Source organism: Meles meles, chromosome 17 (genome assembly GCF_922984935.1).
Source record: "Meles meles chromosome 17, mMelMel3.1 paternal haplotype, whole genome shotgun sequence".
Classification (NCBI taxonomy): Eukaryota; Metazoa; Chordata; class Mammalia; order Carnivora; family Mustelidae; genus Meles; species Meles meles.
In genome coordinates this window covers 49,139,998-49,154,579 of record NC_060082.1, presented here as the reverse complement: position 1 = coordinate 49,154,579, position 14,582 = coordinate 49,139,998, and the positions used below count along the sequence as shown (strand labels likewise).

Here is a 14,582-nt window from a genome sequence, read left to right as displayed (position 1 = left end):
TTAAGCGGCTGCCTTTGGCTCAGGTCATGAGCCTAGCGTCCTGGGATAGAGTCCCACATCAGGCTCCTTGCTCGGCAGGGAGCCTGCTTCGCCCTCTGCCTCTGCCTGCCACTCTGTCTGCCTGTGTTCAATCTCTCTCTCTGACTAATAAATAAATAAAATCTTAAAAAAAAAAAAAGTTAAAAAAAATAATTTGTATACTCTCAGAATAATATGCATCATATTCTTTGACATTTTGCTCTATTCTTTTCGCCATACTTTCTTTGTTCTCACTCTTCTCTCTTATAGTCAGTTCACATCAGGACACCTCGTGGGTGACATCTGCAATAAACAACTCATTTGATAAACACATTTTGAGTCCCACAATTTACAAAGCTTTAAGTAAAGGGTTATAGGAGATACGAAGAGTATCCAAGTGCTGGCTCCAACAACTGCCGTCACAAAATTATAAGCAAACTTCAACAGAGCGCATGAAAAGGTGCTCAACACGATTAGTCATTAAGGAAATGCAAACCCAAACCACAACGAGATACCACTTCTCACCCACGAGACAGCTACAGCAAAAAGGACAGGTATTAACAAGTGACTGTGAAGATGTGGAAAAATTGAAACCCTCCTATTCTTTGAAGTGATAAAAATGTTCCAGAATGGAACAGTGTTGATGGTTACACAGTCATGTGATAGTACGATAAACAACTGAATCGTGCAATTTACAAAATACATGCCTGCCATGTATTAGTCAGAATTGGTTAACTACTACAAGAAATAACCCAAATCTCAAAGGTTATTTAAACAAGCCCAAAACTTCAACAGGAGGTTGGGGAGGAAGAGTTCAGTTCTGACGAGGGGGATTTTGGAAGGCTTCTCAGAACAAAAGACATTTAAGTCAGACCGTGAAGAACAAGAGATTATGATAGCCATTGACAAAGCATCCATATCTGTGCTTTAAATGCACAGAGTGCCAGGCCTTTATTTTTAATTCTCTGTATACAGAGTATGGTCCCCTTGTTGCAAACGAGGATCCTGATCTCAGAGAGGTCTAGGTGGCTGCCCGGTAACCACAGAGCTAGTGAATAGCAGAGAAAGAGTAGGGTTGGCTGACAGGCAAGCTCTTGAAATATGTTGAGGTTTGCGTAGTCTACAGAGAGGGAACAACAGTGCAGGGGTGTTAGGGTAGAGATAGTGGAAAATGGATGGGAACCAGCAAATCGGCCAAGTAGCTGGGCCATCCCTCCAGTTAGCAACTGGAACTAGGACTTAATCTTCACAGGTAGGCAGAACCCAAATTATGGAAGGTTTTGTGTGCATGATGGAGAAATTTAGAAAGCAAGACCTCCTCTTCCAGCAGAGTTTATAATCCACTGGACAGACAAGACCAACCGTGAAATAACAATTACCATGAACACATTACAGGCTGGAAGCAGGATGGTATGCTCAGCTGATACCAGTAAGAACTGAGGACTTGAATGTCTAGGGATTCATCTGTTACACCCACAGAGGCAGAGCTATTGTTTACCTGGATAAAGGGGCTCCAATGCTGGAAAGCTAGCTTGTAATATGTGGGTAAGGCTTGTGAAATGAGAAGCAGCACATAGCCTGGGGGCTGGCTAACCCCTCCTGAGCCTCTGAGATCCCCACCCTCCTTCATTTTTACTCTTTAGCCTGGAGCCGAATCTCACTTCTAGGTTATGGGTTCTTAACACTCCCTGCCTCAAGTGACTGTTACACTTTTTCATCTGCTATCTACCCAGATTTGCAAAGTGAGATAAAAGAAAATTCAGACCCTAGGGCGAAACCCAAGGAAGAAATAAATGGATGTAAGTCAGAGTCATAATTTTTCAGATCCAGAAAAGCAAGTTACTCAGACTAATTCACACATCATTGAGAGACCAATTAGACCCATTAGCAAGTTGTTAGCACTGACTTTAAGCTACCTGCTCTGACGTAGTCCCAACCATTCAGAAGGGGCTGTGTGGTGTCACTGGAATTAACTGGAATTAACCAGTATAAACATACCTGTGCATAAACAACCCTCAATCCACAAGTGTTTGTTGGGTGCTTTCCCTGCCTGTGCATTATGGTCCCTCCCCAAAGGCAGATTTAAACACACACACACACACACACACACACACACACACACACACACACACGTATCTAGTCTCAAACCACTGGTCTTGATGGTGGAGTTAACATAAAAGATGTGCAAAGTCCCCAACAGCATCAGGTTGTAAAATTTCAGCAAAGGAGGAAGACTATGGCTGTATAAAAGTTCAGAGACTCCAAGGCTGGTGTTGCTCAGATAGACGTCCCTTTAGGACTTAGACTTGGGGCCTCCCCTTGAAGGACGAGAAAAATCCAAGCAAAAAAGTGGAGGAGATAGAAGAGAAAAATATATTTCCAATAGAGAGTGGGCTCTGGCATCTGACTAGTGAGAAGCAATCTTGGCTTTACCACTTGGCCTTGCTTTCTCTACGTTACCCCCCTGTGTTCCCATTTCCACATCTGCGTGGGAATGACGAGAACAGTAGTGTCTATCTGATTGCATTGTTGGCGAAGATGAAGTGAGTTACTGGACACACACATTACAAATCACATGATGCCGGGTTAGTACACAGCTGACAATCAGGGCTAGCTGTTACTGCTTGGAGCAAATACAAAGCAAGCACATTTCAGAGTAGTAGTTATTTTAGGATCGCTTGTTTTTGAATGATCCTGTCAAAGCTACTTTTAACTTGATCATTCAGAAAAATTAAACTGATTAGTACCTTTTAAAAACAAATCATGTAAAATGAATTCATGTCGATCAATCTGAGATATTCTAGGAGGTGGCTTTTGTAGCATTTACTACTTTTTTTTCAACCCACCTGCATTTGCCTTGGGTTCCTTTTTATCATCACTAGGGAAGGGAACCTACCTGTCCTTGCTTGGGCTGCTCTAACAAAATACCACAGACTGGGTGACTTAAACTACAGATGTTTGGGACACCTGGGTGGCTCAGTCGGTTAAGCAGCTGCCTTCAGCTCAGGTCATGCATGATTGCAGGGTCCTGCGATTGAGTCCTGCATGGGACTCCTTGCTCAGCGGGGAAGCTGCTTCTCCCTCTGCCTCTGCCTGCCACTCTGCCTGCTTGTGCTCTCTCTCTCTCTCTGACAAATAAGTAAAACTTTTAAAAAAACACAAAAAGCTTTTAAAAAAGTAAATAAACTACAGATGTTTGTTTCTCACAGTCCTGGAGGCTGAAGTATGAGATCAAGTTACCAGCACAGTCAAGTTCTTGGTGATGGCCTTTTTCCTGGCTTCCATTTCCAGATGGCTGTGTCGTGGGTGGGGTGGGGGTAGGAAAGAGTTCTTTTGTATTCTCTTCTTATTAAGGGTGCTAATCTCATCATGAGGACCCCACCCTTGTGACCTCATCTCCTAAAGTTCTACCTCCTAATAGCATTGACTCTGGGTTTAGGGCTTCAGCATAGGAATTCGGCAGGGGCTGGGGTGGGGGGTGATGGTGGATACAAACACTCAACCTACTTAAAAGAAAAAATAAGAAACAAAACATTCAAACTTATTTGTTATGAATGATCCTATAGTGCCAACTATTTTATAAGTTGAAGCTTTAGGAATAAAATTAATTATAAGAGTAGACTTTGGGGGCACCTGGGTGACTCAGTGGGTTAAAGCCTCTGCCTTCTGCTCAGGTCATGATCCCAGGGTCCTCGGATGGAGTCCCGCATCGGGCTCTCTGCTTGCCCGGGAACCTGCTTTCTCCTCTCTCTGTCTCTCTGCCTACTTGTGACCTCTGTCTGTCAAATAAATAAAATCTTAAAAAAAAAAAGAGTAAACTTTGAAGTTGAAAAACGCAAATTTTCTGAGCATAAAGGATCATTTTTCTTTGAAAATCAAGGAGCGTTTGAAGATGTGGAATTCAGAGATTCTGCTGGGGTGGAAGGGCAAAGAGGTGATGGTGTTATTGCTTGTAACCAGAGGGGATAATCATGTTTTTCATTATTTTCATATACTTAGAGTTATCTTAATAATTATGAATAGCTAGAGAGATTATTCTCTGATAACTTATCTAGTAGATTTAGCTAGTGCGGACCAGATTTGTATGGCTTGTGCTGGATCCCTGCCTCTCCAGCTTCTTAGTGCCCCTCCTGTCTATCCCTTCCCTTCCTCCTGTGGTCTTCTCTTCTGCAGTCCTTGCCAAAGTCCCCATGGTCCAACTGTCTCTCCCATGACCATGTGCAAGAAAGTGTGTGTGCGTGTGAGAGAGAGTCTCCGCCCTTTGTGTCTTCCACATGTGGTGGGGAGGAGAGATGGAGGAGAGGTGTTCCTGGGATCCCAAGTGAAATGAAGAATGATTTTTTGTCATTAAAACAATGTTTATCAAAGCAGTTAATGTCTACAAAAATTACAGCACCAAGGAGGGTTTATCAAAAAGCTAAAAGGGGCTTAAGTTTCAAGACCCCTCATTTCACAAGAACGCTTCCAAGGGGTTTTTGTACTTTTGTTTTCCATAATTAGATTTGGCTCCCCAAATTGTGCTTCCAGACCTAGAAAACCTGGATTGTTTCTGGTCAACACTAATATTTAATTACAGATCCAGATCCCCTCCATGGGCTGTTTGCAGACTATGCTGAGAATCTTAGTACCATATATAATGTTACTTTTAAGTAGTGTCTATAAACAAACACTTCCTTAACAACATACAACCTGTTCTCTGCCCTAGAAGTTGTCTGGGTACTTAAAAAGTGTTTGCTGATGAGGGGTGCCTGGGTGGCTCAGTGGGTTAAGCCTCTACCTTCAGCTCAGGTCATGATCTCAGGGCCCTGGGATCGAGCCACCCATCCAGCTCTCTGCTCAGCCAGGAGCCTGCTTCTTCCTCTCTCTGCCTGCCTCTCTGCCTACTTGTGATATTTGTCTATCAAATAAACAATAATTTTTTTTAAAGAAGTGTTTGCTGATGAAATAATGAAATAAATGAAGGGAAAAATGAATATACTGGAAGCACTTATTGAGTGTTTCTCACTGAATGATAGGATTATAGTGATTTTTCTTTTCTTCATACTTGACCGAGTTTCCAAAATTTCTAATTTTCTACAATGAACACGTACTCCTTTGAATAATTTAAATCTTGCTTTAAAAGCTCATAGGACAGATGCTGTACTTAATTTATACATGTATGACGCGCTTGCTTTGTGGCCTTCTGTTAGCTCTGAGGAGACCATGTCAAAGGAGACCGACATTGCATTGCCCTCAACGATCTACAGTGTCAGTCCCTGTTCTGAGGCCTGAAGGGATAGAACTCAACACAGGTCAACATTTACAGAGTTGGTCTATTCAGGGTGGTCTGTGTACATGAGGGAACTGGGGTGGGGAGGGAGACGAAAGCTTGTTACTCTTAAGGATCCTTTTCTATAGATAAACGCACGCACATCTTTTTTTTTTTTTAAGATTTTATTTATTTATTTGACAGACAGATCACAAGTAGGCAGAGAGACAGGCAGAGAGTGAGAAGGGAGGAAGCAGGCTCCCTGCTGAGCAGAGAGCCCGAAGCGGGGCTCCATCCCAGGACCCTGGGATCATGACCTGAGCTGAAGGCAGAGGCTTTAACCCACTGAGCCACCAACGCACGCACATTAGTCATCATAGATTTCTTTCATTTCAGCATAGGAGGCTTTAGGCATGGCCTAAAAACCCCAAAGAAGGGCTGACTACATTTGCATAAACCCAGCAGATGGATCCCTCCCCCAACTTTAAGAAGGAATGCAAAGATTAAAAAAAAAAAAAGTTTACCAAATTTGGGGTTAAACTATGTATCTGAAATAACAGCTCACATTCAGTGAGCTCTTACCATGTGTCATTACACAAAGTGTTTTACACACATTAGCTCCTCATTTTATTTTCCTTTTACTTTCACAACAAGCCTAAGAGGTGGGAGCCAGTATCATCAATCCCATTTTACAGCTGAGGAAAGGAAGGCTGACAGAAATGAAACGGATTGCCTAGGGACATAGAGATGGTGGCTGGCAGTGCCTGACTGGAATCCTAATTTGCCTCCTCTCCCAGCTTAGCCGTTCCTCTTCAGACTACAGAGAACTCTGGTTCCAAGGAGAAAAATGAACTAGAATATGGGTAATTTAAAAAAACAGAGAACACAAGTTGATTTTCACAAACAACGTGATACTAGTCTTTTAAATTGAGAACGAAAAAGGGTCGGAAAACCATTCCCCCCCCCAAAAAGCCTGACTTCCCAGCCAGTGATGGGTGGTTATTAACTCATTTCATTACACTAAATTATGCATTTGCTTTTCAATTAAGTGTCTCATCACTGTCACGGCTCTGACGTGTCCTTTTCCATTCTCCAATCTTGGTGGAAAGAGAGACACGGTTGGGTCTGTGTGTAATCCGCGAGACCCGGGGAGCTTATCTTTTGGCCCTATTGTTTTCTTGGGTGTCCCTCGCTCCGGAGGCCTGGCATTCCTCACGTGTCTGGGGCAATGCAGCAGCAGCGAAGCGCGGGGAAGCCGCACAAAAGACGTCCAACTGCTATCGATGTGGAAAGATCAATTCGGTGCTCGCACGGAACACCCAAGACGAGCGAGAAGAGGGAAACAAATACCTTCTCCCAAAGAGGGGGAAATTGGGTGGCCTCTTGTGAGTGCCCACAGAAAGCTGAACGGCGATCTTTCTGGACCCTCAACCATCCAAGACGCGCCCAGCCCACGCGGCCTCCGCCCTTAGTCCCCAGAGCCCGGGAAGGGCGGGGAGGGGAAGCAGGGCACGAAGTCTGCCGCCAGGGCCGGAGGCACACCGCGCTCTGCCCCGCGGGGCCGCTGCCGCCGGGTGGCCCGGGCCTTATTCAGCTGGAAGGCGCCGCCGCTCCAGGGCACCGGGAAGGCGGTTAGGTGCTGGGCGAGAGCCGCGGCGCTGCGGCCATCCAGCCGGGGAGGGGAGGGGCCGCGTGGCGCGCCCAGGGTGCCCGGCCTTCCCTCCGTCCGCTCCCAGCAGGCGCAGCCCCGCGGCAGGGCCCAGAGGCTGGCCGGGTCTACCGCAGAGCTGGGCCCACCGGTCTCCGAGCTGCCCCGCTGTACCCGCGCCTCCCCTCGGGTGACAGGGCCCGCACGCAGCTTTCCCGCCGGGGTCTCCCCTCCCGCCGGCCCGCGGGCTCGTGCCACACGCCCGCGCGCGCGCACGCACACACACACACACGCACAGACGCGCACAAATGTGCCCCGCGGCGCCCTCTTTCCCTCCGCGCAGTCCCTCGCGCCCGCTAGCCCGGAGCGGTCCTCCTGGGTCTCCGCGGCCCGGCGGCCTCGGCAGGCCCCTCCCCGGGGGAGGGCGGCGGGCCGCGCGCGGAGCGGGGAGCGGGGCGGGGCCGACGGCGGGGGCGTGGCCGGCTGCCCCCGCCCCTCGAGTGAGTGACTGGGCGAGGAGGACCCCTCCCTCCCTCCGCCCCTCCCCGGCGGTCCCCTCCCTCGCTCGCTCCCAGCCCGCTCCCGCTGCTCCCTGCCCACTCCGGGGGGACGTTCCGCGCCGCGGCCCCGCGGCCGCCGCTTCTTTCACACTTTAGTTGGAGCTGCGCGCCGCGCTCAGTTACTGGAGAGCTGGCCGCGCGCCGTCGCCTCCCGCACGCACGCACGCGGGCCGGGCTCCGGGGTTCTAGGCGTCTACTCGGAGCGGCGGGGAGGAGGGGGACACCCGGACTCACTGTGGGGAGGCGAAGGAAGAGGAGAAGAGGGAGGAAGAGAAAAGGCGAGGAGGAAAGGGGCGGGGGGCGGGAGGCTTGCCACCTTCAGCCCCCCCGCGAGCGCCCAAGGTAAGCGTGGCCCACGCCGGCCTCGGGCAGGGAGTGCGGGCGGCGAGGCCCGCGGCTCGGCTCCCCGGCGAGCCCGGGTGGGCTGGGAAGGAGGCCTGCGGGGAGTCTGCCGCGCGGAAGGGATGGGAGCCGTGGTGGTGGCGGTGGTGGCGCTGCCGGCGCGCGGCCCGGCCCGGGGCTGCTGCTGCCAGTGCGGGGACGGAAGCTGGGGTGGGGGCGTCTGCTCGCCGGGGCGGAGGGGCTGGGATGCGGTTGGGGCTGCTGACGACTTTCGTCACATTGAGGCCTGGGTGGCTGGTGTGAGACACCCCTCCCTACCCACCCCCACCCCCCCGTTGCCCTCAGCCTGCCTGCTCCTCTCGAGCTGTGCATGTAGCCACCGTACTTTGCAAGCCAGATCTAGAAGGAAACAACAACATTCAGAATCCTGTGTGAAGTCTTAGAGTCCCTTCTCCCGCTCCGACTGATTGATGTGTTTGGGTGGGTGCTGGGATCCCCGGGATTTCTGAAGTTTTGACCTTTTGGGGTGGCTGATCTCGGTGCATCCGTCTGCTCACCTCGGCGTGTTTATTATTCGTGCCCATGCGAGGCAGCACGGGGTGCTTGGGTATTGTACGCGGAGAAGATCTCTCTCCCCTCTGCAGGCAGTTCGCGAAGTGCGGCCGCCAGGGCTGCCTTTGCCCTGCTGCTGATGTCCTTCCCCGACCATCCACCCTGCCTCCTCCCTCCACGGAGGGATCCCCCCCTCCCTTACTGTTTGCGTGAGAGAAGTCCCTGGGCTTAAGGGCTCTCATCTCCCATTCATTCCTCTTCTAAAGCTCTGAATTGGCTCAGGCACGATGGTCACATTTGAGGAGGCTTTCTTTTTGCTCCAGGAGTTACATGGTCAAAGATAAAAATACATACCCAAAACATGCCTTAATCGTGAGTGATGACAAATACAGTTGGGGATAGAAGTGATTTGTTTCAGGAGGAAGCCTACCTCCCTGTGAGGTATCTTCCATTGCATGTGGGTTAGGAAATTTGTTTTAAAATAGATGGTGCTTATGTTGTGTGTGGCTGGAAGAGAGCCATAATAAGTTCAGCTATTGGAGTAACTCTGAAAGTGATACACCCTGATCTTCCAGAACCTTGGTTGGACACACACATGCTCTGACTCAGATGTTGGGAGGGGGGCTGACGCACCCTAGATTCCATGAAACACTTTTTTTTTTTTTTTTAAGGAAACACTATGCACTGTTTGGGGAAGTGGCATGTTCATTACGCAGAGAGATGTTATGAAAACCTCTCTATTCAAGCGGGTAGACTCACCTTTCACCTAATAATAACCTTTTAGTTTGGTAGAGTTGGAATGTACCGAGGTAGAAGAAAATCATGGGTAGTGCGGGTCTGGGCTATTTAGCTCTCCTGGGGGTGGTGGTGGGGGCGGGGAGATGATGTTTTTGAAGGGTTTTTCAGTTCAAGATGCTCAGTTTGGAGGGTCCCCCCCCTTTTTCATACTTCAAGAGCTGGACTGTAGGACCAATAGAACATGTTGTGTGTTGGCTCTCTGGAAATACAGTTGAACGGACATGGAAATTAATTTAGACATGATCAGCTATTTTTGTTTCACCCCTTGTGAAGTGGGAAGTGTTGGTGATAGGACATCTGAGTGTATTTAACTGCATTAAACCATTACTGGGACCAGCACTTATTCGCTGATCACAAAATGCAGCATTGAAATGTCACCTCCCTTCAGGTTTCCTGTTAGGCAAACAGGGTTCAGAGAACAGTTCTGGAGGGCCACTGGGCAAAGCAGTAAAACCCAGCAAACTTAGCTCTTGGATGAGCCAATGTCCGAGGAGGAGTGGGGCTCCCGTGGTCAGGCTTACCTCCCTTGGGTCATAGGTCCCCAGAAAAATGGCCTTGGTTGGTGTGGAGGTCTTTTATCCAACGTTAAAAGTTCATCCTGAAAGAACCCTGAGGTTCTAGCTTCCCTCTGGAGCACTGACTCATGTTCACTCTTTGGAGAGAACTGATCATTTTGTTTTCTTGGTTAGTAATTTATCCGTCACCCCTTTCTCCCTGTCTCATTTTGTCATCTCACATGGATTTCTGGGAATTAATAGGCCACTCTTTGAAGTGGTTGGAGCTTCTTGAAGAATCGCAGGGTGCAAATCAAGAGCTTGGTCGTTAATTGGTACTACTTGCTGTGCCTGATTAAAAATCCTACCAAGGAGGAAGGTGGTTTGCCCGATTATGAGTATCTTTCCAGGCAGATGGTGCCTCAGCATTGTGCGGGATTGTCCATCAGGCGAGCCTTGACTGTTACATTTCTACATTTCTTGCTCCAGGCTCTTCCCGGCCAGCCCCCTTTCTACTGGCTGTTTTCTCTCAGAGAGTGAGACAGCCCAGAGAGGGAATGTCATGGCACCTCCCATGAGGTCAGGAGAGGCAGGAGAGGGCAGAGACTCAATCACATCGGGATGGTCCGGGTGTGTGTGGGGGGATCCTAAGTGTGATAAGTAGCCTCAGCTTCCCTTGAACTTATCAGTACCCCTTGGTGCTACCTGAGGCACACACAAGTGTGTTTTGGGCCATTTTATGATCCTTCTTTGGAGTGTCAGAAGTCCCATAGCATGGGAGAAGTAAATGCGGTGATTAATTAAGTTCTTGTTAAAACACGAAAAGCAGATTGCATTAGGCTAGTATAACATATTGCTTAGACCACGGAGAAGGCAGGGATAGGGCCTGTCTGCAGGGGGAATTGCAACATTGAAACTATTTTAGAAATTGGTGACAGTTGTGACTTTAAGAGCTCATAATTCAAGGGCTTATCTAAAGTGGCATGCAAATTACACATATACATATTTTTAAAGTAGGCAATTATTTAGCTTGCCTATCTCAGTTCTGAAGTTTAATTTTACAAGTTACAGTTGCAACAAGAAACAACTTGACATGCTGTGGTTATGCAATCATGACAAGAGTGGTTGGATGTAAGCTGGGCTAGGATGACACAGAAACGAGTGCCCAGCAGCGTCCTCCGTCAGCAGGCATTAAGAAGTTCCTTGACTTTTTTTTATTTTTTGCAGTGAAGTGTGTTCCTGGAAAATGTATTTCCCGAGTTGTAGGCCAGGCACAGAATGTAAAGACTGCCTTCTGTCTCCACTTGTGGAAAGGGGAGGTAGCTCCCCTCTGATCTACAATAGAAACTGAGAAGATGAATTGGCCAGGCGACTAGAAGGCAGGCGGTTTGGGTCATCTTTGCAAGCCCTGCAGTAGCCCACACACTGCCTTGTACTTGGAAGTTACTCAGTGAGTGATTGAATTGAATTGAATTAACCTAATTAGTTAAGGTCTATAATGTGTCAGAAAAAAAACTCCTTGGAAATACATTAGCTACAGACTTCCATCTCAGTAAGTCAGTACGATAGCTTATTAAGAGCTCCATATTCTGCCTGGAATAGGGTTGTTTTTTTTTTAAGACTTTATTTATTTATTTGACACAGAGAGAGAGAGATCACAAGTAGGCAGAGAGAGAGGGGGAAGCAGGCTCTCTGTTGAGCAGGGAGCCCGATGTGGGACTTGATCTCAGGACCCTGAGATCATGACCCGAGCCGAAGGCAGAGGCTTAACCCACTGAGCCACCCAGGCGCGAGGGTTGGATAGCATTTTTAATTGTTGAAGAATACTGGACAGTCAAGTAAACATACGAGGCGTAATGTCCCTGAAATTACTGGAATTTCTACCTGGGGGATCTTGATTGGGATTATATGTAGTATCCATCTTTGACAAATATTTCTTCACTCATGAGTTTTGACTTATGACTTTGGTCTTTATCTTTTTAGTCCAAGGGGTTCCGTGAGTAACGATTCCTCATATGGATACGGCGCTTTGTGGTTCCCAGAGAACTCGCATGTCCCTTGTCTTACTGAACTTTGTGCCATAGCCCTAGCACTATGGTGTCCCATGCTGGAATCCCAGAATGTGTCTGGATCAAGGAGTCGGAGAGAGGGGTCTGGGGAGGCTCAGGTAGCCCCAGCTCGTAGTTTATTAGGTTTTCCCAAGGGAGGCAGTAATCGATTGTCACTGCTACTCCCTCTAAAATCACTTAATAGGAGGAGAGTGGAGACCTGTCTCATGCAGGTTCACCAGGCTCCTGGCGTTCCCATGGCTCTGCCCCTATATCCGTTCTCTCTCTCCAGGCGGTCTTTAACTTTATTCCTTTGCCAATGTCCCTTTCACCCTCTAGTCCTTCCTGGAGCTTTAACATGGCTTTCTGTCCCACAGATTTTTCACCCATAGCGCCTCCTGCTTCTCATTCTTCCACCTTACTTGTGCCGGCAGGACTTGGGTATTTTATGTTTGAATCATCTTGTCCAATATTTAACCTCCTCTCCAGGCCCACTTTCTCCTTGACTCCGCCCACCTCCATGTTCAAGTGTAGCCTTCTGGCTTCTGGGGAGCTTCTTCCTACTGCCCTCAGGGCCCCTCTACCTTGTCCTACTTTGCCCCCCACCGCCCTTATTACTCCCACGCACTTCTCTCCGTCAAACCCGTAGCTCTTCTTGCACATACTTGCCTGTGCCTGTTTCACAGACTCATGCTACTTAGCAGATGCATTTGTAGCGCTCATGAGTTCAAGTCCACATGCTTTGTGCTTTGTAGGAAAATGGGATTAGAGCACCCCTGAGTTTAGGGATCTTCTTTGCCTTTGTTTTCACTTTTGACTTCCCTGTATTTTTTTAAGGTTCTTAAGCCATGTAGTGATAGCTGAAGTACTTTGCTTCTTCACTTACCTGTTACATCCTGTATTGGAGAATAAAGGAACATCTCCATGATTATTGTTATTTTTAAAGATTTGGACAATAAATCTTGAAAAGCATTTCAGAGATTTTTGTAATGGCACCATTGAAAGGCTTTGCTGTATGCCAGAATCTACTAATGACAGAAATAGAATGGCTTATTTAATGCCATCTTCATTACCGCATTTTTTTTTTTCTCCTTTGGTTAAATAAATATTACTATAAGTTGAACCAAAATTTTTTCCTCATTTGTTATGGTTTTACTGCTCTCCGTGAAAATGTTGTAAGCCTACAGGACCCATTTATGCCAAGTAAGAATTCTTTAGCTAATATTATTAGCTTGTTAGCTAATAGGACCTAATATTGTTGGTTTGCCCTGTAAGTTTGTAGCCTAGGTCAGCCCCATCAGTAGGGAGTAAGTGGGAGAAAAAGTATTAATGGGGACAACTGGAAAAACATATCCTATTGACTCATTACATACATACTTGGGTTGGTCTTTTTATAAAATTGTACTTCACAAGTAGATCAGCGCTAGTTATGCAATATCCTGAGTGCTCCCGGGCTTTTGGAAGAAGGTGCTGTAAAGCAGAGCAGAGCAAATGGTTTTTAAGTAAGAATTCCCTTTCTTTGATGGGGCTGTGCTTTATTTGAGCGCAGTAGAAAGCATAGTAGTTCTGGTTCGTTGGCAAACCCCGTATTAGGACACCTCACTTGGTGACTTCAGGTTTTCCCCAGCTGAGCTGGACAGAGAAGAGGTCATGAGAAGTTTAGTCTTCTCTGGAGTGTGGGGATCTTTTTTATACCAATCATCACAGCTGCTAGTGTGTATCACAGCCATTCCTGAAAGCCTCTCCCCGAACCCCAGGTTGACAAGGAAGGCCTGTGTGTGGTTGTTTACAGCGCAGCGGAACCCCTCTGTTGACACGACGATTTCTATCCCGCGAAGATTGAAAGGCCAGGTGTGGCCTAAGGAGAGCTGCAGCCTGCCAGGCTGTGTTTTGCAGAGAACTTTACAAAGACACAGATAGTTGGTACATGCCAAGGGGTGACTTCAGCAGTTCTGTGGGAAAGTCCTGCCAGAAGCAGTTTCCCTAAAATAATTTTGTAACCGTTCCTGCAGTTAGAAGCTTATTCAGGAAGAAGCAACGTATATCTCATTTTATGTCCCAGAAAGATACGATTACTATTCTGATGAAGGAGATGAGAATCCAGGAACTTCTTCGAGTCCCTTAATAATTCCTGAGAATTCGGGGTACCTGGGTGGTTCAGTGGGTTAAAGCCTCTGCCTTCGGCTCAGGTCACCATCCCAGGGTCCTGGGATTGAGCCCCGCATCAGGCTCTCTGCTCAGCAGGGAGCCTGCTTCCTCCTCTCTCTCTGCCTGCCCCTCTGCCTACTTGTGACTCTCTCTGTCAAAAAAATAAATAAAATCTTTAAAAAAAAATAATTGCTGAGAATTCAGATGTCCTGGTTTCTGTGCCAGGAATCCATGGCAGTCTAGACACAGCAACAAAACAAACCTTGTGCTTATCCTTGATGGCCTCCCTAGCACCCACCCCGCCCCGCCTAGGGATCTCAGGTCTTGGGTGGATCCTGTCTCTGACCCCTTTCTTTACTTAATCTTCTTTCTTTCTTTCTTTCTTTTTTTTTTTTTTTAAGATTTTTTATTTATTTATTTGACAGAGAGAGACACAGCCAGACAGGGAACACAGCAGGGAGAATGGGAGAAGAAGATGCAGGCTTCCTGCTGAGCAGGGAGCCTGATGCGGGGCTCGATCCCAGAACCCTGGGATCGTGACCTGAGCGGAAGGCAGACCCTTTTCCCACCAACCCTTAAGAGTGGCTCCTCCCTTGTCGTCCGTGAATGCCTGTAACCCTTACTTGACGTTTATTTCTTTCACTTTAGTTTTGATTTTCAGTTATATACTTTTTACAGTCCCAACAAATGATAAGATCTTCCTTCATGCCCGGGGGAATGTATTAT

General features: G+C 47.7%; 1 protein-coding gene across 1 annotated transcript in view; it reads left to right on the top strand.

Annotated features, from left to right (window-relative positions):
- The first annotated feature begins 7,461 nt into the window (after positions 1 to 7,461).
- The window catches only part of C17H1orf21 (chromosome 17 C1orf21 homolog), a 222,601-nt gene continuing 215,480 nt past the window's right edge, over positions 7,462 to 14,582 (top strand). The window contains exon 1 of the mRNA XM_045982796.1: positions 7,462 to 7,816. The gene's annotated coding sequence lies outside the window, so the exon portion shown is untranslated. The remainder of the gene's footprint in view (positions 7,817 to 14,582) is intronic.